Source organism: Dama dama, chromosome 13 (assembly GCF_033118175.1).
Source record: "Dama dama isolate Ldn47 chromosome 13, ASM3311817v1, whole genome shotgun sequence".
Taxonomy (NCBI): domain Eukaryota; kingdom Metazoa; phylum Chordata; class Mammalia; order Artiodactyla; family Cervidae; genus Dama; species Dama dama.
In genome coordinates this window covers 50,232,162-50,256,664 of record NC_083693.1, presented here as the reverse complement: position 1 = coordinate 50,256,664, position 24,503 = coordinate 50,232,162, and the positions used below count along the sequence as shown (strand labels likewise).

The 24,503-nt window shown below is 37.4% G+C and overlaps 1 protein-coding gene and 1 pseudogene across 2 annotated transcripts in view; one reads left to right on the top strand and one right to left on the bottom strand.

Annotated features, from left to right (window-relative positions):
• The window catches only part of NUBPL (NUBP iron-sulfur cluster assembly factor, mitochondrial), a 225,792-nt gene that overhangs the window by 63,444 nt on the left and 137,845 nt on the right, over positions 1-24,503 (bottom strand). The gene's annotated exons all lie outside the window — the stretch shown is intronic.
• LOC133068440 (cell division cycle-associated protein 3-like) lies at positions 14,871-17,960 on the top strand (annotated as a pseudogene).

Here is a 24,503-nt window from a genome sequence, read left to right as displayed (position 1 = left end):
TTATCAGGCCTCAATGCAGAGGATGCTGGGAGTATGAGTGCAAAGTGTCTGAGTTGTAAGTGTTAAAAAGAAACAGCCCATGGATGCATTCCATTTTTAGCTTCTCAGCTAAAGCTTCCAGCTTCACTGGAGCAGTGTACCACAGTCAGCTTCCAGTGTAGTGATTTCCATCATGAGCACTACACAGGCCATGTTTAAGTACCACAGGGTCAAGACGTGTTTTTCCAAAGCAAAGGCAGAGTGTCCCAGCTATCGTGGTTTGTGAGCAAGGCCAGTGGGAGCCAGGTGAAAACAACATCAGCCAGGGTGGGCCCTGGGTCCCTGGGGATTCGGGGAGGCACTTCACTGCCAAGAAGGAAGAGCTGGGGTTATGACCTGCTGGAGCCAAAGTGGTGGCCAAGAAGAATTACACTCCTGAGGAGATGAAAAAGGTGTGACTTAAGAACAAAAAGACAAATCATGAAGCAGGAGAAATGGGAGAAAAATCTAGACTGAATCATTTAAAAGTGGACTGTAACTCGAAAACCTATTCATACAATGCTTAAAATATTCCATCAGTAACAGGGCAAATTCTAAAGGAAGTTGGCTAAGTCAGACATTGCCTCTTCCCTTCCTGTCTGCTCTTAATTGGTCCTTGAATAGTTGGTTGACTCTTATGCCCACCTGATTCATAATGTCGTGTCCTGACATCTGACTCTGGCCATCCATCTTCTATCCTGTACCTAAGTTGCTCCTTCCATCCCGTACCTAAGTCCTGCTGCCTCTCCCTGATTTCCTGGTTCTCCAACCACTGTTATGCATGATTTAACCCTAACAGCAAATAGAACAGTACTTGTACTTTGCTCAGAATCCCAGACATGAAACCACGCCACCTCTGGCATAGGAGATGCAGCTAACCTTGTCTCAGACCCATGGACAAACTTGCCAGGCAAATCACCAAGCTACTAGGATTTTTGCTTCAACTAACTTCCAAGGTTTGAAAAGGTCTTCAGCACCAAGAATTCTAGGTAATTATTTTTATATAAAATTATCTCCTTAACTTCAGTGTAAGTTCCCTGACAGAAGAAGCCATTCTTTATGCATCCCTGGACTCTCTTTCCACAACTAATTCCCTCCATAATGAACCAGTGTTCAGTGTTCAATCCACATCCACTGAGTGTAATTCTGAGTCAAGTTATTACACTATTAAAACTAATTTTTTTGCCATGTGAGGTACCTTTTACATAAAATATAGACCTAAAATAGAACACAAATTAGGATTAAGTCTGAACCATAGCTTTTACTCTGCTCAGTGGCTTGTTCATAAAATCATACAACATTTTATTTTGGTTGCAAGAAGAAAATTTCTACAAAGATGAAATTATTTAAATAATAAATAACATAATAAAAGCTTGAATAACAAAAAAAAAATTCCACTTGAGTTGATGACCTACTGACTTGTAGAAATAAATGACACAACCAAATTTAATGAACTTATCCTTGAGACTATTTTGATAAGAGCTAACCCAGTTATATGGTGAAAACACATTATTCGAATTATAACAATGATCTAAAACTTCTTTAATATTTTCATTTTTTTTCAGATAAAAATTCTCTATTCCATTTTCAAATTTCTTTCTTGCCATAGGAAAAGGAGGTAGGGTGGAAGATGTCTTGAATAAATCCCTCCAGATACTACCAACCCAAATGACAGCAATAATGTTCTGAGTGAGAAAGAGAAGCTTTATTCTTTATCGTTCCCTTTAACATCATCTTTCATTTCATTTTATCCTTCTCTTTAACACCATCTTCCATTTCATTAACTGTCCTAGCAGAGAGAGAGAGCAGACTAAACTTGCCAACACGGAGAGCGTCAATTCACAGATGACTTCTGACCCAAAAGTTGATAGATGGGCTCATCTTTGGTAATTCTGTGCCCAGTTTCTGAAGCAATATTTAAAAGATTATCCAATTCCCAGGTCCAGCCCACAGACACCCAGGTAAATCTACAGTAAAACTTCACGGTATAAAAATAATAATGTTACCACAAAAGTAAGAATATATATTCTGAGAACATCTCTCTAAGATCTCCAGACTCCTGCTTTAGACCAACTGCTTATACATACAGATGTTCATAACCTAGGAAGATGATGTTAGTAAAGGACAGGACTGCTACCAAAAAGGCCTAAAATATTACAAACTTGCCTGAAAATCAAGATGTTTTTATTTTTTAAAAATACTATGGGCAGGATGGTGGGAGGGATGTACAAGTGGGAGGGGACATGGGTCCCTATGTCTGATTCATGTTGATGTTTGGTAGAAACTAACAGTACTGTAAAGCAATTATCCTTCATTTAAAAATAAATAAATTTTTTAAAATTACTAAAAGATATTTAAAAAATAAAAACTCTCCTTTGTTTTTTATTATAAACCTAAAGGCTGAAGCTTCAGAATTTTTTTTTAAGTAGGAGTAACAAACCACCTTATTAACCTAATTTGCAAGCTTAGTCACCCACTCATGTCTGACTCCTTGCGACCCCATAGACTATAGCCTGCCAGGTTCCTCTGTCCATGGGATTTTCCAGGCAAGAAGACTGGAGTGGGTAGCCATTCCCTTCTCTAGGGGATCTTTCCGACCTGGGGATCAAATCCGGTTCTCCTGCAGTGCAGGTGGATTCTTTACCATTTGAGCCACCAGGGAAACCCAACCTAATTTGGGACAGTTTATAAAATATATTTAGATGTGTAGGACTCTCTCTAAAAAAATTGAAAACTATTAATACTCTTTTTAAGAAACTCCTTAGGAAAAATACTGTATTTGGGAGGATCCAAGGTCCTGAAGGAGGTTCTTAAAGATGTTACAGAACTGCAGGGACCTTCTGCTCCTGGAAAGCAATCTACACAATGTATTAATAGTACTGAATGCTAGGGGGGATCTGACTAATTGTTCCAGATCATTTCTTGAGCTCCGTTACCTGTCATCTAGAGTCCTACACTTGAGCCTTATGGTGCATCAGAAGGAACTGGGTTAGTGAACAGGGAAGAGGTGGGGGGAAGCGTCTTCAGGTAACAGGTAAAGGAGAGCAAATGGCAATGAGTAGTTTTTGAGAGTCTAAGGTAGATACATTTATGTAACACTGCAAAATGGGTACTATAATTTCTTTTTTATACAGATAAGAATATTGAGGATTAGAGAAGTTAAGAAAGTTGCCCAAGATAGGGCTGATGGTGAGTGACAGAGTTGGGATATAAATTCTGGTCTGTGTGACTCGTCACGTTTCCAAGTCTCCCAGAGTATCAGGAACAGCATCACTATTCCAAGCCCATTCTCCAAGGCCTTGTTCTATTAGCACAACCCCAAGAACAAATGAGCTTTACTACACCACTTTTTCAGAGTATAATTAAAAAAAAAAAAGTAAACACTACAGACTCAGAAAATTATTTACTTACATAATATAAGTAAGAAAGAGAAGAATCATTTGTTTCCTTATTTTTCCCCTTTACTGGTTAATTAGAATGATGTTTCCTCTATTTCTGAGTATTTTTTACGGTATGTCATAGTATTCTTTCCTTACATGATCCTTTAAGAGTCTTTTACATATTAAAGCAAGATCAACCAGTCAATCCTAAAGGAAATCAACCCTCAACCCTGAATATTCATTGGAAGGACTGATGCTGACGCTAAAGTTCCAATACTATGGCCACCTGAAACAGCCAACTCATTGGAAAAGACCCTGATACTGGGAAAGACAGATAGCCGGAGGAGAAGGGGGCGACATCCAACATCTTTGTTGGATGGCATGAAATGGTTGGATGTCATCACTGACTCAGTGGACATGAATTTGAGCAAATTCTGGGAGACAGTGAAAGACAGGGAGGCCTGGCATGCTGCAGTATATGGGGTAACAAAGAGTCAGTCATGACTGAGTGACTGAATAACAACAAACAAATTAAAGTAAGGGTCTTATAACCATGGAAATGTTGACTATGTGTTATTAAAGAATATTAATAGTAATAATAATAACCCACACTAAATTTTGGTTTTGTTTTCAACCAATAAATCATTAATAAATCATAAATCATAGAATCATCATTCTACCAACCATCTACACACAAAATATTATGTGGAGCAACTGTCTGAAACAAAGTAAATAACTTCTCAGGACTAAGACAGAAAACAAATATGCTTTTGCTACTGCTAAGTCACTTCAGTCATGTCCGACTCTGTGTGACCCCATCCCTGGGATTCTCCAGGCAAGAACAATGGAGTGGGTTGCAAATACCTACAATTCTGAACACGGTGTTTTTGGCCCACTAAGTTTTAATCCAAAAATTTAAAGATCTAACATCAAATAGAAAACCAACTGTGAGGAATCATAGCTCCATATGAAGCTACATTTTAAGTATGAGCTATTATAATGCAGCTTTAAGATTTCAAATTCTGATTCAGACATTAATTACTATGATTTTTTAAAAAACGGCACTGGAAAGAAGGAGTTCAGCAAAAATCAAGACTATGAATCTAGCTGGATATAGATAAGAATCCAGATAGCTCTTCATCAAACAGAAGAGTTCTAGTCTGGGAAACTGGTATACCTAAGTTCCAATCATTTTTGTCTCTAATTAACTATATTATCATGGGTCAACTAATTAACCTCTGTGGCCCTAACTATCCTCTTCTGCTAAAATCAAGTGTTAAAATTAAATAATCAGTAAGATTCCTTCAAATAACTTAAAAAAAGAAAATGTGACAATGACTTGTTTGTGTAAGCTGAAAAACATTTGTGAGAGATTTGCTTAGAGGAAAAAGTGAATAAAAAGTATTCTTATCCAAAAGCACCAAAATGACAACACAAGCTTTTTAAAAAAATTTTTTTAATGGGAGCACTTTATATAAAAACAAGAAAGATAAGAGCAAACCGGTATATTTAGCAAATTTATTTCATGGAATGATCATATTTCTTATGGAAAAAATTAGCTGAATTTTACAAAGAAATATAAATTTGTTTTGATCAGCCCTGACTACCATCTTAAAATATCTCATTCTGGCTTATCTAGGAATTAGTATGTTTTATCTCTATAAAATGTCATAATTTACAAAATAGATGCATCCTGAAAAGTTGTATGGGGAACTACCACTGAGGTAAGGAGTGCGGAGGGGATTTAATCACAGACCCTTAAAAGCAGAAGACCTAACCCAGTTTTCCCACTAATACAAAACTTCTTTCCATAAACACTCATGATGGAGATACACTTAGCCAACAGCAGAAAGTTTGAGTCATTCCAATGCTTATCACACATTCAAATACAAACTGTGGAATAATTCACACAAAAAGGATGGACAAAAGTTGTCACTTAAGAATTTTTTCTGTTTTTTTTTCTTTTGCTATATATAAGATCAGTTTACTTTAACTTACTTTATTTCTCCTACAACACAGCTCAAAATATGCTTTGTTTTCTGATTTGCCTTTGTTGGTATGGTGATTTAGTTGCTAAGTCGTGTCCTACTATTGCAACCCCATGGACTGTAGCCTGCCAGGCTCCTCTGTCCATAGGATTTTCCAGGCCAGAATATTGGACTGGGTTGCCGTTTTCTTCTCCAGGGGATCTTGCCAATTCAGGAATCGAACCCAGGTCTCCTGCACTACAGGCAGCTTCTTTACCGACTGAGCTACCAGGGAAGCCCTTTGTTTGGTATGGGAACCTCTATTTATAAAGACCTCCTCCTTTTAAAAATATGAATAAGCACCTACTAAACTATAAGGATTTAACTTGAGACTACAGACATATACTTGAGCTTTTAGAAAATAAAAAGGATTATATATGTAGAATAATTTTTGTAAACTGATGTGCTTTTAGTAAAGAAGGGTGGAGAGGGAGGTGGGAGGGGGGATCAGGTTGGGGAATACATGTAAATCCATGGCTGATTCATGTCAATGTATGACAAAAACCACTACAATATTGTAAAGTAATTAGCCTCCAACTAATAAAAATAATTTAAAAAAAAATGATTTGGTTCTAACCTTAAAAAAAAGAAGGGGAGATATCAGCAGTTTCAGGTATAAGGGTTGTGTGAAAGTGTCAAAAAACAGGTTAGTCAGAAAGTCAGATATTAAGGTTTCATTATTAATTGATTGCCTGAACTTAACCAAGCTGCTTAACTCAGGGTGCCTCTGTATCCTCATCTTGAAATGGTTTTCAACAGAGAATTTCAGAGATAGCAGAGACTCTAGAGATTATCTTGTACAAAAGCCCTTTTAACAGATCAGCTGTTAAAAGTCGTGTCCCACTCTGCAACTCCATAGACTGCAGCACACCAGGCCTCCCTGTCCATCACCAGCTTCCAGAGCTTGCTCAAACTCACGTCCATTGAGTCGGTGATGCCATCTGACCATCTCCTCCTCTCTCGTCCCCTTCTTCTGCCTTCAATATTTCCCAGCATTAGGGTCTTTTGCAATGAGTCAGTTTTTCACATCAGGTGGTGAAAGTACTGGAGCTTGGGCTTTAGCATCAGTTCTTACAATGAATATTCATGACTGACTTCCTTCAAGATGGACTAGTTTGATCTCCTTGCAGTCCAAGGGACTCTCAAGAGTCTTCTCCAACACCACAGTTCAAAAGCATCAATTCTTCAGTGCCCAGCTTTCTTTATGATCCAACTCTCATATCCATACATGACTACTGGAAAAACCAAAGCTTTGACTAGAGGACCTTTGATGGCAAAGTAATATCTCTGCTTTTTAATATGCTGTCTAGGTTGGTCATAGATTTTTTTTCCAAGGAGCAAGTGCCTTAATTTCATGGCTGCAGTCACCATCTGTAGTAATACTGGAGTCCAAGAAAATAAAGTCTGTCACTGTTTCCACTGCTTCCCCATCTATTTGCCATGAAGTGATGAGACCGGATGCCATGATCTTAGTTTTTCGCATGTTCAGTTTTAAGCCAGTAAAAATCACTCTCCTCTTTCACTTTCAGCAAGAGGCTCTTTAGTTCTTCTTCACTTTCTGCCATATGGGTGGTGTCATCTGCATATCCGAGGTTTATTGATATTTCTCCTGGGAATCTTGATATCAGCTTGTGCTTCATTCAACCTGGCACTTCACACGACGTACTCTGCATGTAAGTTAAATAAGCAGGGTGACAATATACAGCCTTGACAAACTCCTTTCCCAATTTGGAACCAGTCTGTTGTTCCAAGTCCAATTCTAACTGTTGCTTCTTGACCTGCATAGAGGTTTCTCAGAAGGCAAGTACAGTGTTCTGGTATTCCTGTCTCTTTAAGAATTTTCCACACTTTGTTTTGATCCATACAGTCTAAGGCTTTAGTGTAGTCAATAAACAGAAGTACAGGCTTTTCTGGAACTCTCTTGCTTTTTCTATGATCCAACAGATGTTGGCAATTTGATCTCTGGTTTCTCTGCCTTTTCTAAATTCAGCTTGATCATCTGGAATTTCTTGGTTCACGTACTGTTGAAGCCTCGCTTAGAGAATTTTTAACATTACTTTGCTAGCATGTGATAAGAGTGCAACTGTGTGGTAGTCTGAACACTCTTTGGCATTGCCTTTCTTTGAGACTGGAATGGAAACTGACATTTACCAATCCTGTGGCCACTGCTGAGTTTTCCAAATTTGCTGGCATATTGAGTGCAGCACTTTCACAGAATCATCTTTTAGGACTTGAAACAGCTCAACTGGAACTCCATCACCTCTACTAGCCTTGTTCGTAGTGATGCTTCCTAAGGCCCACTTGACTTCGCACTCCAGGATGTCTGGCTCTAGGTGAGTGATCACACCATCGGGGTTATCTGGGTCATTAAGGTCTTTTTTGTACAGTTCTTCTGTGTATTCTTGCCACTTCTTAATATCTTCTGCTTCTGTTAGCAGAAGATAGCATACATACTGAAGATGTATATAAAAGATAGAAGACAACTAACATACTGTTAGCATACCATTTCTATCCTTTATTGTGCCCATCTTTGCAAGAAATGCTCCCTTGGTATCTCTAATTTTCTTGAAGAGATCTCTAGTTTTTCTCATTCTATTGTTTTCCTCTATTTCTTTGCACTGATCACTGAGGAAGGCTTTCTTATCTCTCCATGCTATTCTTTGGAACTCTGCATTCAGACGGGTATATCTTTCCTTTTTTCCTTTGCCTTTCACTTTTTTTCTTTTCTCAGCTATGTAACTTCTCAGACAACCATTTTGCCTTTTTGCACTTCTTTTTCTTGAGGATGGTTTTGATCACTACCTCTTGTACAGTGTCACGAACCTCTGTTCACAGTTTTTCAGGCACTCTGTCTATCAGATCTAATCCCTTGGATCCATTTGTCACTTCCACTGTATAATTGTAATGGATTTGATTTAGGTCATACCTGAATGGTCTAGTGGTTTTCCCTACTCTCATCAATGTATGTCTGACTTTGGCAATAAGGAGTTCATGATCTGAGCCACAGTCAGCTTGAGGTCTTGTTTTTGCTGACTGTATAGAACTTCTCCATCTTCAGTTGCAAAGAATATAATCAATCTGATTTTGGTACTGACCATCTGGTGATGTCCATGTGTAGAATCATCTCTTGTGTTGTTGGAAGATGGTGTTTGCTATGACCAGTGCATTTTCTTGGCAAAACTCTGTTAGCCTTTCCCCTGCTTCATTTTGTACTCCAAGGCCAAACTTGCCTGTTACTTCAGGTATCTCTTGACTTCCCACTTTTCATTCCAGTCACCTATGATGAAAAGGACATCGTTTTTTGATGTTCTAGATCCTGTAGGTCTACAAAGAACCATTCAACTTCAGCTTCTTTGGCATTAGTGGTTGGGGCACAGACTTGGATTACTGTGATATTGAATAGTTTGCCTTGGAAATGAACAGAGATCATTCTGTCATTTTTGAGATTGTACCCAAGTACTGCATTTCGGACTCTTGTTGACTATGAGGGCTACTCCATTCCTTCTAAGGGATTCTTGCCCACAGCAGTAGATATAATGGTCACCTGGATTAAATTTGCCCATTCCAGTCCATTTTAGTTCACTGATTCCTAAAATGTTGATGCTCACTCTTACCATCTCCTGTTTGACCACTTCCAATTTACCTTGATTCATGGACCTGACATTCCAGATAAGGAAACTGAAACTGAGAAATCAAATGATTTGCCTAAAACTTACTCTGCAAAATAGGGATAATAAAAATACCTTTTTCTGATATATAGAGGTTTTTTTCTGAAGCGGAAATGAGATCACTAATTTTCTAAAAAGCATTAAATAATTAGTATCATATTGAAAAAAGTTACTTTAAAGAGCAATTTGTCATGTAGTGCAAGTCAATACTAAAATTTCTCTCAATGAGCTGCTGCTGCTGCTGCTGCTAAGCCACTTCAGTCGTGTCCGACTCTGAGCGACCCCATAGACGGCAGCCCACCAGGCTCCCCCGTCCCTGGGATTCTCCAGGCAAGAACACTGGAGTTGGTTGCCATTTCCTTCTCCAATGCATGAAAGTGAAAAGTGAAAGTGAAGTTGCTCAGTCATGTCCGACTCTTCACGACCCCATGGGCTGCAGCCGACCAGGCTCCTCCATCCGTGGGATTTTCCAGGCAAGAGTACTGGAGAGGGTTGCCATTGCCTTCTCCGTCTCAATGAGCATATCATGTCTATTCTTCTAATCAAGTGCTAAGAAAATATGTGTCGATTTCTGAGGTCACCACATTCCAAAATGGTCTGAAAATGTAATTTAGAAATATATTTTCCATATGTTTAGATGTCATAAGCTGATTTAAATGGCTTTTTGCAAATTAAAGGAAATTTCTCACCAGTAAAATTAAGCATGAAAACATTGTGTCAAAGTACAATTTAAAAATATGTAAATGACTAAAAATAAAGGCTAAGAAAAGAGCAGAAGTCACATCTGTTGTTTGAATATATTAAATTTCTACTTTTTAGTGACCTGTATCCTGCTCCTGTTAAGTAGACCTGTGACCTACATATCTGAAGAAAAAACAATAAATGTACTGTCAGAAATGATTTTTCCTAGTGAAAACTAAAAATGTAGCAGCTTTTTAGCTGCTACAAACTACAAACGACCAAGCTGCGTTTAACAAAGGATTTTGAGAAAGATTAAGGATGGAGAAAGAACAGAGATGAAGATGATACAGATACAGATTGGAAGTAGGTTTGTGGACAGAGGGGGGGGAAAACACATGAAACAATCTACTTCCCATCTCATCAACTTCCGAATTTCCCAACTTCCTAAACTACATAATTACTTTAGAAGTACCCAATAAGACATCTAAGAAACCTGAAACAACCAAATTGCAAAGAAATAGAAAAACGGACTGAATTTTATGCATCTCATTAAAAGACTATTAAATGAACAGCTGTTTCTTCATTCTCATTTATGAACACTGGTCATTATATCCAGACTTGTTCACAATAATCTTGTATCCTGATGAGCAAGTGAATGTGGTAATGTATCTAGAAATTGTTCTTTCCTAAACAGGTATCTGGTGTTCTCTTATTTATCTTAATATTGCAGATCACACATTAATATGCATGCCTAACGCCAGAATATAAGAGGGTACACAGAATCATCATTATGGAGTTTAACCCTAAGAAATTAATTCCAACATCTGCATGTGCCAAGTGCTGTTCTAGGCACTGAGAATATAGCAATGAACAAACTAACTGAAGCTCCTGTGCCCATGAAATGGGGATAGGAGGACAAAGAACAAACCAAATCTGGTATATCACTTGTAATCTTGATGAAAGTCATCTTTTGAGACCTCAGTTTGTCTATAAAACTGGAAATTAATATTACTAAGTATCATTAGACTCTTCTCAAACAAAAACTACACCAAAAACCTGCAAATCAATAGAACTTGCACTACAATTTTCCCTTATCTATCCCTGCCTCCAGTGGTACATACATAACAGAATGCAGTCCAGAGTAGGAAGTGTAAGCCATGCCATGCAACAGAAGAAAAATAATTGGATAATGGTGAGACTCAATACAAGTGTTAGTTGCTCAGTTGTATCCTGCTCTTTGCGACCCCCATGGACTTTAACCCACCAGGCTCTTCTGTCCATGGAATTCTCCAGGCAAGAATACTAGAGTGGACAGCTATTCTCTTTTCAGTTCCGACCTAGGGACTGAACTCTGGTCTTTTGCATTAAAGGCAGATTCTTTACCATCTGAGCCACAACTAACTCTAGTTAGTAAGCTATGGTTTCTCAAATAAGATAATAATGTCATATATTGCTATTCTGGAACATATTTTCTCTTAGTTTCAGTACTAATGTCCAGAGAAGTCATTTTTAATTTAAATATCATGGCTATCTGTTTAAAAAATCTTTGTTATCAACTAGACTACTGTTTTCGGATTATGAATTTCAAGGCACATTTAACATGAGAATTCTTTTTTCTCTTCCAGTTGAAAAATAATATTAATAATTTTGTTTAATATGATGAACACCTTTTCATGTGTTTGTTAGCCATCTGTATGTCTTCTTTGGAGAAATGTCTGTTTAGTTCTTTGGCCCATTTTTTGATTGGGTCATTTATTTTTCTGGAATTGAGCTGCAGGAGTTGCTTGTATATTTTTGAGATTAATCCTTTGTCTGTTTCTTCATTTGCTATTATTTTCTCCCAATCTGAGGGCTGTCTTTTCACCTTACTTATAGTTTCCTTTGTAGTGCAAAAGCTTTTAAGTTTCATTAGGTCCCATTTGTTTAGTTTTGCTTTTATTTCCAATATTCTGGGAGGTGGGTCATAGAGGATCTTGCTTTGATTTATGTCGGAGAGTGTTTTGCCTATGTTCTCCTCTAGGAGTTTTATAGTTTCTGGTCTTACATTTAGATCTTTAATCCATTTTGAGTTTATTTTTGTGTATGGTGTTAGAAAGTGTTCTAGTTTCATTCTTTTACAAGTGGTTGACCAGTTTTCCCAGCACCACTTGTTAAAGAGGTTGTCTTTTTTCCATTGTATATCCTTGCCTCCTTTGTCAAAGATAAGGTGTCCATAGGTTCGTGGATTTATCTCTGGGCTTTCTATTCTGTTCCATTGATGTATATTTCTGTCTTTGTGCCAGTACCATACTGTCTTGATGACTGTGGCTTTGTAGTAGAGTCTGAAGTCAGGCAGGTTGATTCCTCCAGCTCCATTCTTCTTTCTCAAGATTACTTTGGCTATTCGAGGTTTTTTGTATTTCCATACAAATTGTGAAATTCTTTGGTCTAGTTCTGTGAAAAATACCGTTGGTAGCTTGATAGGGATTGCATTGAATCTATAGACTGCTTTGGGTAGAATAGCCATTTTGACAATATTAATTCTTCCAATCCATGAACAAGGTATGTTTCTCCATCTGTTTGTGTCCTCTTTGATTTCTTTCATCAGTGTTTTATAGTTTTCTATGTATAGGTCCTTTGTTTCTTTAGGTAGATACACTCCTAAGTATTTTATGCTTTTTGTTGCAATGGTGAATGGTATTGTTTCCTTAATTTCTCTGTCTGTTTTTTCATTATTAGTATATAGGAATGCAAGGGATTTCTGTGTGTTAATTTTATATCCTGCAACTTTACTATATTCATTGATTAGCTCTAGACATTTCTCCAAAGAAGACATACAGATGGCTAACAAACACATGAAAAGATGCTCAACATCACTCATTATCAGAGAAATGCAAATCAAAACCACAATGAGGTACCATTACACGCCAGTCAGGATGGCTGCTATCCAAAAGTCTACAAGCAATAAATGCTGGAGAGGGTGTGGAGAAAAGGGAACCCTCTTACACTGTTGGTGGGAATGCAAACTAGTACAGCCGCTATGGAAAACAGTGTGGAGATTCCTTAAAAAACTGGAAATAGAACTGCCATATGACCCAGCAATCCCACTTCTGGGCATACACACTGAGGAAACCAGATCTGAAAGAGACACGTGCACCCCAATGTTCATCGCAGCACTGTTTATAATAGCCAGGACATGGAAGCAACCTAGATGCCCATCAGCAGATGAATGGATAAGGAAGCTGTGGTACATATACACCATGGAATATTACTCAGCCATTAAAAAGAATTCATTTGAACCAGTCCTAATGAGATGGATGAAGCTGGAGCCCATTATACAGAGTGAAGTAAGCCAGAAAGATAAAGAACATTACAGCATACTGACACATGTATATGGAATTTAGAAAGGTGATAACGATAACCCTATATGCAGAACAGAAAAAGAGACACAGAAATACAGAACAGACTTTTGAACTTTGTGGGAGAATGTGAGGGTGGGATATTTCAAAAGAACAGCATGTATACTATCTATGGTGAAACAGATCACCAGCCCAGGTGGGATGCACAAGACAAGTGCTCCGGCCTGGTGCACTGGGAAGACCCAGAGGAATCGGGTGGAGAGGGAGGTGGGAGGGGGGATCGGGATTGGGAATACATGTAAATCCATGGCTGATTCATATCAATGTATGACAAAACCCACTGGAAAAAAAATAATAATAATAATAAAAAAAATAAAAAAATAAAAAATAAAACTCAAAAAAAAAATGATGAACACATACTTTTTCAAAATTGCATTGGCATAGGCATATAGTATGAAGTTTGATTTCTTGCATTTAAAACAGCAAACTAGGGACTTCTCTGGCATTCCAGTGGTTAAGACTTTGCTTTCCAATGCAGAGGGTGTGAGTACAATCCCTAGTTAGAGAGCTAAGGGCTCACAGGCCTTGTAGTCAAAAAAACAGAAGCAATACTGTAACAAAGATTCAATGAAGACCTTAAAAATGGTCCCCATTTTAAAAACGACAGCAAAATAGTTATGGAGGAACAAATTAAGGGCTGAAGTTCTGACCAAGCTACTTTAGCATCAGAAAGCAAGGATATCTGGATGTAAGAAATTAACTCCATGAATCAGGTATAGTCTTAGTAATTCTGAAATATTAACATAGAGGACAATAAGTCAGAGTAAAGAAATATATGAGGATTCCCAACATAAAATCTAAGTTAACTTTATGGCCTGAATCAATCTGCTAGTATCTCCCCTCTCTCTCTGAATTCCTCAATCAATGACATATTAAAAAATAAAAATAGGAGAGAAGAAAGACCAACAGGGAGAAAACTTAAGTCTAAAACTTGGGCACAAACCAAGAAAACTGGAAGAAATGTGTACTAACAGTAGAACCAAGCTGCTATCCTGTTTAAATAGTAAATCTCTCTCTAAAGGGCAGAAGACAAGTCTCTCATTCACCTTTGTATCTTCAGGCCAGGTACACACATGCCCAATAAAAAGTCTCATTCTGTTGAAAAACAGAGACAATCAAAAGAAATCTTCCACAACTCCTACCACCAAAGCTGCTAACCTTCGTCACCACAGCCCACATTCTTTCCATATAACATACTGCTTTTCAATAACAGTTACCCCCATCCCTTCTATCCCATTCTCTTTCCATCATCCTCCAAAGGAAGTAGAGACCTAGACATCTCTTACATAGACTCTTTTTTTACATTAATTTTTATTGGAGCATAGTTGATTTACAATGTTGTGATGGTTTCTGTTGCACAGTAAAGTGAATCAATTATTAAGTAGACTCCTGATGAAAGTTCAGAACATAACATTTTCAGGGTTCTATAAGACAACTTGGGAATGACTGGTTAGCATTCTTCAGCTAGGCCCTTTCAATCAGCAATCATCTTAGGCTTGTGCTAGACATTTGGCAACAAAATTCTGCACATGAAACTTTTACCAGTACTCCTAATTTTGTTCTCTGACATAGTCATTCACAGAAATATGGAGCACCTAAAATCAATACGGATAGTTACTGGGTGGTTTGCAGGCTCTGGGTTTTATACTAGGAGGTGCTATAGGCATCATCACCATAGGAAAAGTAGACTTCCTACTGATGGCCATCAAACTGAGGGAAAAACCAACTACCCATGAAGCTACAAGTAAGATGTCTGGCTCTTTCAAAAACTCCTTCCTCATTTTAAGTTTATTTTCTTAAACATATATACTCAATTTCATAGGTCCTGTCATGTCTTTGAAAACCATTCAGAGTTTAGTTAAGCAAGAAACTTCCTGAGACACAAATGATTCTGCAGGACTATCTTTAACCTAAAGACCTATGCACAATACCTTATGCTCTGATATAGTTAGAAAAGATTTTTGCAAGCTACCCTCAACTCTGCATTTTGAAAATACAGGACCTCTGTCCTTTTCCCATAAAACTAACTGTGGCAACAACTCAATTTCATTATGAGTAATTACAGCACGACTAAATAAATTTTCTGATTTATTTATTTATTTCCTGTTAAAGATTTTTTCAAAAACTGGTTCCCCCAAGAATATACAATGGAGAAAGGATAATTTCTTCAATAAAAGGTGTCAGGAAAGCTGGACAGCCACATGCAAAAGAAGGAACTTGGACTCCTATTTTATACCATACCCAAAAATCAACTCAAACTGGATTAACAAATTGAAAGTAGATCTGAAACGGTAGAACTCTTAGAATAAAATGGAGTTAAGTTCCTTGACACTGGTCTTGGCAATGACTTTCTGAATTTAACACCAAAAGCAAGGAAACAAAAGCAAAAATTAACAAGTGGGACCACATCAAACTAAAAAGTTTCTGCACAGTGAAGAAAGCAATTAACAAAATGAAAATGCAACCTACTGAAAGGGAGAAAATATCTGCAAATCAAATATCTGATAAGGGGTTACTATTCAAAATGCATAATGAATGCATAACCCCAATAGCAAAAACCAAACAATCTGATTTTAAAAGGAAGCAGAGGAACCAAAAAGACACTTTTCCAAAGAAGACATATAAATAACTACAGGAATATAAAAAGGTGCTCAAAAACAAAAATTAATCAATGAGAAATGCAAATCAAAAACCACAGTGAGATATCCTCTATTAGAATGAATATCATCAAAAATACACTGAGATAATAAGCGTTAGCAAGAATATGGAAAAAGAGAACTCTTGTGCACTATTAATGGGAGTGTAAATTGATGCAGTCACTACGGAACACAATATGGATGTTCTTCAAGAAACTAAACACAGAACTACCACGTGATACAGCAATCCCACTTCTAGGCATATTTCCAAAGAAAATTAGAATAGAATAGCATAAAGATATCTCCACTCCCATGTTTACTGTGACCTTATTCACAAGAGCCAAGATATGGAAACAACCTAAGTGTCTATCAATGGAGGAATGGATAAAGGAGATCTCTCTCTCTCTCTCTCTGTCTCTTTCTCTCTCTCTCTCTCACACACACACACACAGGAATATTTTTCAGCCATGAGAAAGAAAGAAATCCTACCAGTAACAACATTGATGGACATTAAGCTAAGTGAAATAAACCATGTAGAGAATGACAAATACTGCATTGCTGTTCAGTCACTCAGTTGTGTCTGACTTTTTGGGTCAGCTGGACCGCAGCATGCCAGGCTTCCCTGTCCTTTACTATCTCCCGGAGTTTGCTCAGATTCATGTCTATTGACTTGATGATGCCATCCAACCATCTCATCCTCTATTGCCCCCTTCTCCTCTTGCCCTGTCTTTCCCAGCACCAGGGTCTTTTTCAATGAGTTGGCTCTTCACATCAGGAGACATAGTATCACTCATATGTAGCATTGTTTCTAAAAAACCTCAAACTCATCGATACAAAGTAGAAAAGTAGTTGCCATTGGGGGAAAAGGAAAGGTTATTAAAGAGCACAAACTTTCAGCTATAAGATGAATAAGTTCTGAGGATCTGCAGTAAAACATGATGATCATGGTTGATAACACTATACTGAATAACTGAAATTTGATAAGAGAATAATTTAAATTTTCAAACAAAGGGAGAAAGAAAGAGAAAGAAACGAGGAGGAAGAAAGGAAGGGATTCTCAAAAAACTTAGTACAATGTTAAGGCACCTAAGCAAACATCAAATTCATTTGTGAAAAACACACATATTATATATCCTAAAAAAGTGTTATTGCTTTTACAAAGAAGTTCAGTGCAATATTTCTTTTTTAATAAAGAAAAAGTGGCTCAAACTTCAATGTCCTTTAAAGGGAGAATGGATAAGTAAGTCACCATTAGTTAACAAACTGGAGGAGTTGCTGTGCATCTGAAGGTGGAAATGGGGCCCAGCATCCACCCAGCTGCAGCTGGGTCCTAACCACTCTATTCCTTCTAGTTGAGAAGGGCTCGGCCAAGAGCATCCAAGTCACTCCACACGGCCTCCACGGCATGGCAGGCCATCGCTCTGCTGGCAGATCCCTATTCCCCCACTGCAGGCCTCCTGTACACTCCTGTTTAAGTGTAGACCCCACACCCCAAACGACCCACAGAGGAGTGCTGGCAGGGCCTTAATCAGTCCCAGGACTCCAGTGCCTGCACCCCTACCCTCTGTATTGCACGGATACCCGTGAACCCCAGCAGCACAGACCACATCCCAAACTCACTGGTGAAACAGGTCAGTGAACTATGTGAGACTGAAGCCCCCAAACTGAATCCTTCCCCAGAGCCTGCTCTGCCTCCAGAGGCATCCTCATCTGACCTGGAATTGCCTGTGGGCATTGGTAATCCCTTGAGGACCAGACATCATCTTGAAGTCAGACTGAGCTTCCTTCTGGACAGGAAGAAACAGGACAACTCACCAAAACCCCTATAGCCAGCCTTGAGAGACCCCGAGACTCTCCAGTCTTCAGGTTCTAAGCACAATGGATGGGAAATAAGGTACTAGGGAGGTCTCTGCTCACCACCCTGTAGGATGACAACTCCCCCAGGACCCTGTCACAGGTAAGCAGCCTTCTTCCCTGAGTGAAAATGCTAGCGAACTAAAGGAAGGGGGTTTGGGGAACTGAATGACTTCTAAATACTGGAGGATAAGCTTGGGAGCAAGGCCAGGACCAGGACAAGGGAAATCTGCACTTCCTCTGGTGGACAACTAGGCCCTATGAGATCCTGGAGCCTGATGAAATTCTGTCTTTATAGCCCTCTCCCAGAGAGACAGGAAAGGCTCATTTTCTCTGACTCCTCCTAAACCTAAGATAGGACTATAAATGAATGAGCCTTTAGAACTCATTCTAAAGGCAATTCCAGAAGAGATGTTCCCAAAAGTTCAATTATCCAAGGCAACATCCTTGGAGTAAGTATATTATGTCATGTTCATTTCTATCTTATTCTCTAAAATCTCAAAGCTAGTGCTTTCTACATGACAAACCACAATAAACTAGCATTAAATAAAGAAATAAATGGGGAAATAAGAAAAAGAGCAAACAAACAAGCCCACTTAGAATAAAATATGTCTTGATCAAGAGTCAAATCTAAAGAAGTTCTCTGGTCTGTAGCAACTAACAGGAGATAGTTAAGGCGAGAAGCAACAGCATCATGTTTCCAGTGGAAAGGCCATGATCTAAGACTCCTGTGCGCCAAACATGGAGGATGGTGACAGGAACCACCCTGGCCATAGCAAAACCAGCCCAACTCTGGAGCTCAAAACGTGCTCTGGAGCGGAAGTATCCTGAGGACACGAGGAGGAGAAAAGCTACCAGTCTTTTGTGTTTCTACTTATAAATATTAGGATAAAAATTATTTTATCAGTGAAATATATCATTTTACTCAACAACCATAAAGAACAACTTCCTTAAGCAATTATTTTGAATGACACCTCATATATGTATGTACCTATTTTTATTTGTACATATTTTTACAGTCTCATTCCCTCTATGCATTTACCTATAAATTATTTCTCAGTTCCCTCATGATGGAAGACATAATTATAAGTGTCTATTATTCACAAAAGCCAAGAAATGTTTGCCAAATTTTTATATCACATATAAACACATATCATAAAACTTAACCTCTGCTTATCCAGATATGAAAAACAGCTTTTAGACATGATGTGACATTAATTACCCAAAATACAAATATTTTTAAATAAATGCTAAGAGAAAATGTGACATTTTGTGACTTTTAAAAAATCTTTCTGAAGCTTTGCTACACAGTTAATTCTCCCACACATGAGCCTTTGAAAACATTAATAATGAAAATGCCAGCTGAATATTAAATACTTTCATTAGGCAAACAACAGTATATAGTGTTAATATTCCAAATGTAAAAGATTAATAATTCACCAGCTGCACAAACATTTCATTGATTCATTCAAAACATTTATTAACCACCAGCTGCCTCTGCCAGGTATTCACCTGAAGTGCTGGGAATTTAAAAGTGAACATGCTAGTCAAGATCTTATCACCACTACTATGCAGCTTACACTCTAATGGTGGAAACTGTCAATAAATAAATATAAAAGAAAATGTCAAATCACGGTAAGTGTTGTGACAAATAAGATGAAATGATTATCACAGCCAGCTCTTCTGGGATAACACTAAAATAAGACCTGAAAAAAAATTAAAATGAGACCTGAATTTTAAGAGGGAACAGACACTAAAGGTCCAGGAAAAGGGGGTTGTAGATAGAACAGCAATTTCAAGGGCCCTAAAATGGGAATGAACTTGTAGTACCTGAGAAAAAGGAAGAACTATACTTTGAACAAAGGTAAACATGGCAGAGATGAGCTAAGTAGAGGTCATCTTAGGTAGAACCTGCTAAGATAAATACTTTTGACTATAGGCACAATGACTTCTTGTTTTGCTTCCAATTTTATTAAAGGAAATTAAGACATATGTGAGAAAATTCAAAATGGATCCTGATATCTTTATTATCCAGTTTCAACAATTATTAATTTGTAACTGGTCTTGCTTAATCTGTACTTTTACTTATTCCCTACCTACTCCTCAGACATCATTTCATTTTAGTATGTACCTCTAAAAGATAAGGACTCTTATAAATATAACCACAATCAATATTATCACCATTATACATTATTTTCAATAATAATTTATTACAATCACCAACTATGTAGATAAGTGTTCAAATTTCCCTGTGTATCATTTTCTGAAAAAGTTTACTGGTTCAAATCAGAATCAAAATAAGGCCCAGACATTGCAATTAATGTTTCCTGACACTTTAAATCTATAAATCATTGTTCCTTTATTTTTTCCCCTGTAATTTATTTGTTGAAAAAACTGAGTCCTACAAGATTTTCCAATTCTGGATTTCCTGACTGGACCTCCCTGTGTCACTTAACATGTTCTTCTGTCTCCTGTATTTCCTATAAACTGGTAGTGAGATAAGGTTTAATCAGATTCAGGTTAGAATTTCAAACAAGACTGCTTCATAGTTTATGCTACATACTCTAAACAGGAGGTAGATAAACATATAGTATACTCTGTCTCTGTCTCTCTGTCTGTCTGTCTGTCTCTCTCTCTCTCTATATATATATATATATATATATGCTGTGCTGTGTTTAGTCACTCAGTGGTGTCCAACTCTTTGCAACCCCGTGGACTGTAGCCCATCAGGCTCCTCTGTCCATGGGGATTCTCCAAGGAAGAACACTGGAGTGGGTTGCCATGCCCTCCTCCAAGGGATCTTCTCAACCCAGGGATTGAACCCAGGTCTCCCACATGGCAGGCAGATTCTTTACCATCTGATATATCAGGGAAGCCCAAGAATACTGGAGTGGGTAGCCTATCCCTTCTCCAGGGGATCTTCCCAACCCAAAAATTGAACCAGAGTCTCCGGCATTGCAGGCGGATTCTTTACCAGCTGAGCTACCAGGGAAGTCTATAAATATATATATATGCAACCAGTGTTAATTACTTAGATCTATTATAATATTTCATTAAGAGTTGTAAAATGCTGATGACTATAATTCTATCATTCCTTCTTTATCAGCTGAAATATTTCTGTAAAAAATTTTCTTCATCAATTTTATGGTTAATAGTACAGGAAAAGTAAAATAAATACTTGATTTTCTTTATATTCAAGTTTTCCAAATAATAAGATGGTTGCCTAGCATATGGATGATTTTAAGCAGGGAAGGTTTTAAAGATCATTCTGAATATCATTTGGAGAACAGAGTGAAATATAAGAAAGAGTGAAAGCAGAGATATCACCGAGGAGGCTCCTGCACTATTCTAAACAAATGATGATAGATTATACGAGGCTGGTGGAGAAGACGAGAGAAGTAGATAGATTTAAGATCTATCTGGAATGTAAAATCTATAGAATTTGCTGCTAAGTGTATATATAAGGTAGGGAATGAAAGAAATTAAGAATAAGTCCTAGATTTTTGGCCTGAACAACTTGTTATGGGAAACCCTAAGGGACACACAGATTTAGAAATCAAAATCATCTAGGGAATGATATGGATGAAATTCAGTCAATATTTACTCAACTTATTATTATTTTTTTCTTCCTTATCCTAGCTGCAGATAATCAAAATTTTCAGCAAAAAGAAATAAAATACTGCTATTTGTTGTTTTCTATAAATAATATTTCTGCTCAAAAATAATATAAATTCCTACTCTTTTTCTTAGAAACTTCATTTTCTCACCATATCCCTTCATATATACATCAACAAAGAATACACTGGGTTAAAAATTTCAAAGAATAGTATTAAATATTATTTTAACCCACATTTATTATCAATCTTTTATATTTTCTAATGTGTATGCTATGCTGTACTAAGTCATTTCAGTCCTGTCCAACTCTTGGCAACTCCATGGACCATAGACTGCCTGGCTCCTCTGTCCATGGGACTCTCCAGACAAGAACAGAGTGGGTTTCCATGCCCTCCTCCAGGAGATCTCCCCGACCCAGGGATTAAAACCATGTCCCTTTAGTCTCCTGCACTGAATTCTTTACCACCAACGCCATCTGGGAAGCCCATATCATCTAATCAGTTCAGCTCAGTCGCTTAGTCATGTCTGACTCTTTGCGACCCCATGAACCGCAGCACGCCAGGCCTCCCTGTCCATCACCAACTCCTGGAGTTTACTCAAACTCACGCCCATCGACTTGGTGATGCCATCCAACCATCTCATCCTCCGTCGTCCCCTTCTCCTCCTGCCCCCAATCCCTGCCAGCATCAGGGTCTTTTCCAATGAGTCAACTCTTCGCATGAGGTGGCCAAAGTATTGGAGTTTCAGCTTCAGCATCCATCCTTCCAATGAACACCCAGGACTGATCTCCTTTAGGATGGACTGGTTGGATCTCCTTGCAGTCCAAGGGACTCTCAAGTCTTCTCCAACACCATAGTTCAAAAGCATCAATTCTTCAGCATTCAGCTTTCTTCACAGTCCAGCTCTCACATCCATACATGACTACTGGAAAAACCATAGTCTTGACTAGATGGACCTTTGTTGGCAAAGTAATGTCTCTGCTTTTTAATATGCTATCTAGGTTGGTCATAACTTTCCTTCCAAGGAGTAAGCGTCTTTTAATTTTATGGCTGCAATCACCATCTGCAGTGATTTTGGAGCCCAGAAAAATAAAGTCTGACACTATTTCCACTGTTTCCCCATCTATTTGCCATGAAGCGATGGGACCAGATGCCATGATCTTAATTTTCTGAATGTTGAGCTTTAAGTCAACTTTTTCACTCTCCTCTGTCACTTTGATCAAGAGGCTTTTTAGTTCCTCTTCACTCTCTGCCATAAGGGTGGTGTCATCTGCATAGGTCACCACAAATAAGGAATATACAGAGTCAGGATACAGAAAAAATGAGAAACAGATTAAAAACATTACCATTTAATAAGTAATAATGAATTAATCTTGGGGGAATATTTCACTTTTTAGATGCTAATTTTCCAATCTCCCATTTCTATGTGAGTAATAATAATTCAAATTGTCCTGCTGTTTTCCCTTGCCTCTTTCTACAAAGGAAGATGTGGAATGTTTAAAAGAGAAGAGAAAGAAAAGAGTCTAACCTTAACATATCATTAATAACAAAAATAATTAAAATTATCTTCTAAATGACAAGATTTCTAAAGATACATTATCTACATTTTCACACAGGAAAGGAATATCAGATGTGTCACAAACTATTTCTATATATAAAACTTTTAGAATGTTATTCCATTTCGATAATATACATCTACAAAATATCTGATTTACCTAGTGAGTTAAAAAATAACTCCTTTCATAATGTGTTATTCATATACATATTGTATTTCTCGATAATAGTTTACCAACGCTTTTGATCTCCATTAGGTCTTATAACTACGTGTAAATACAGCTTATTTAAAAGGAACTGGGTTCCAAAATAGAATGTCTTTCTTTTTAATATGCAAATAATAGCTCTGGGTTATAGTTTCCAGCCTCAACCAGTGTCTTGTTAATTGGACTTTACTGGACTACTCAGAAGAAGTAAAAGAAACAGTTTTTCCAGCTACAAATCAAAGTATAAAGATAGAAAATAGTATAAGCACAAATACAATTTCAAAAATTACCAATGCAGATCAAATATCTCTTAATTAGAGAGATATCCTGAACCTACAGGGAACTGATGAAAGAAAGGAGTCTGCCCATGACATTTTTGTACCTGTTTTATATCCCTAGATATGTTCCAATGTCTCCTGGTTTACAGTTCAGGGGAACTTGAATAGAATTTGTATCCTGCTATTGCGTGAAAACTATATAAATCTCAATTATGTTGAACTGGTTCATAGTGCTTTTTAGTCTACTACATCCTTCTACTTTTCTGTCTATTCATTCTATTAATTTTTGAGAGTTTGATATTGAAACTCCAACTAGAAATATGTATCTTTTTTAAAAAATAATTGCAATATATACTGAAACTGTATGTAATCTTGTTTGGTATTTTCCAAGTATCCTATAAATGTGTTATCATACTTTAATCAAGAAAAGAAGGAAGGAGTCTGAGTTCATTTAGAAAAGCAAAGCCATTAAAATAAATAATAAAAAACCTTCAACATAATGTATACACTGAAAGCAAAAGTGGCTCAGTTGTGTCCAACTCTTTGCGACCCCACAGACTATACAGTTCATAGAGTTCTCCAGGCTAGAATGCTGGAGTGGGTAGCCTTTCCCTTCTCCAGGGCATCTTCCCAACCCAGGGATCGAACCCAGGTCTCCCACATTGCAGGCACATTCTTTATCAGCTTAGGCACAAGGGAGGCCCAATGTATATACTAAAATACATAAAATAATTCTATTATCCCATGCACAGCTATAAAATATTTTGAATTCTGAGATAAAATTTTCCCTTAGGTACTACATTTTATCTTACTTTTAAATGCTTTTCTTGACACTTATTTTTAAAGAAACATAATTAAGTGCTCTGTGATTCTGTGTATTTTTCTTACTCAGAATCATGATGAATGTTTTAATGCAAATCAGTTCCATCAACATCTTTATAGATGACAAATTGTATTTTGAATATAAATTATTCAAAAATGCAAAGTCAGAAGATTTCTAAACAGCTTGTTTAAATATAGAATGCACAAATTTCAGACAATGTATCTATTCATTATCTGTAATACAAAACAGGTCCTTTTATTTATGTATGTGACATAAGACTAACTTACTTAGTCTTAAATTTCTTTATTGCTCTACCTTCTCCATGTAAAAGATCACATTTTTTCCCATATCTATTTCATTCCCACT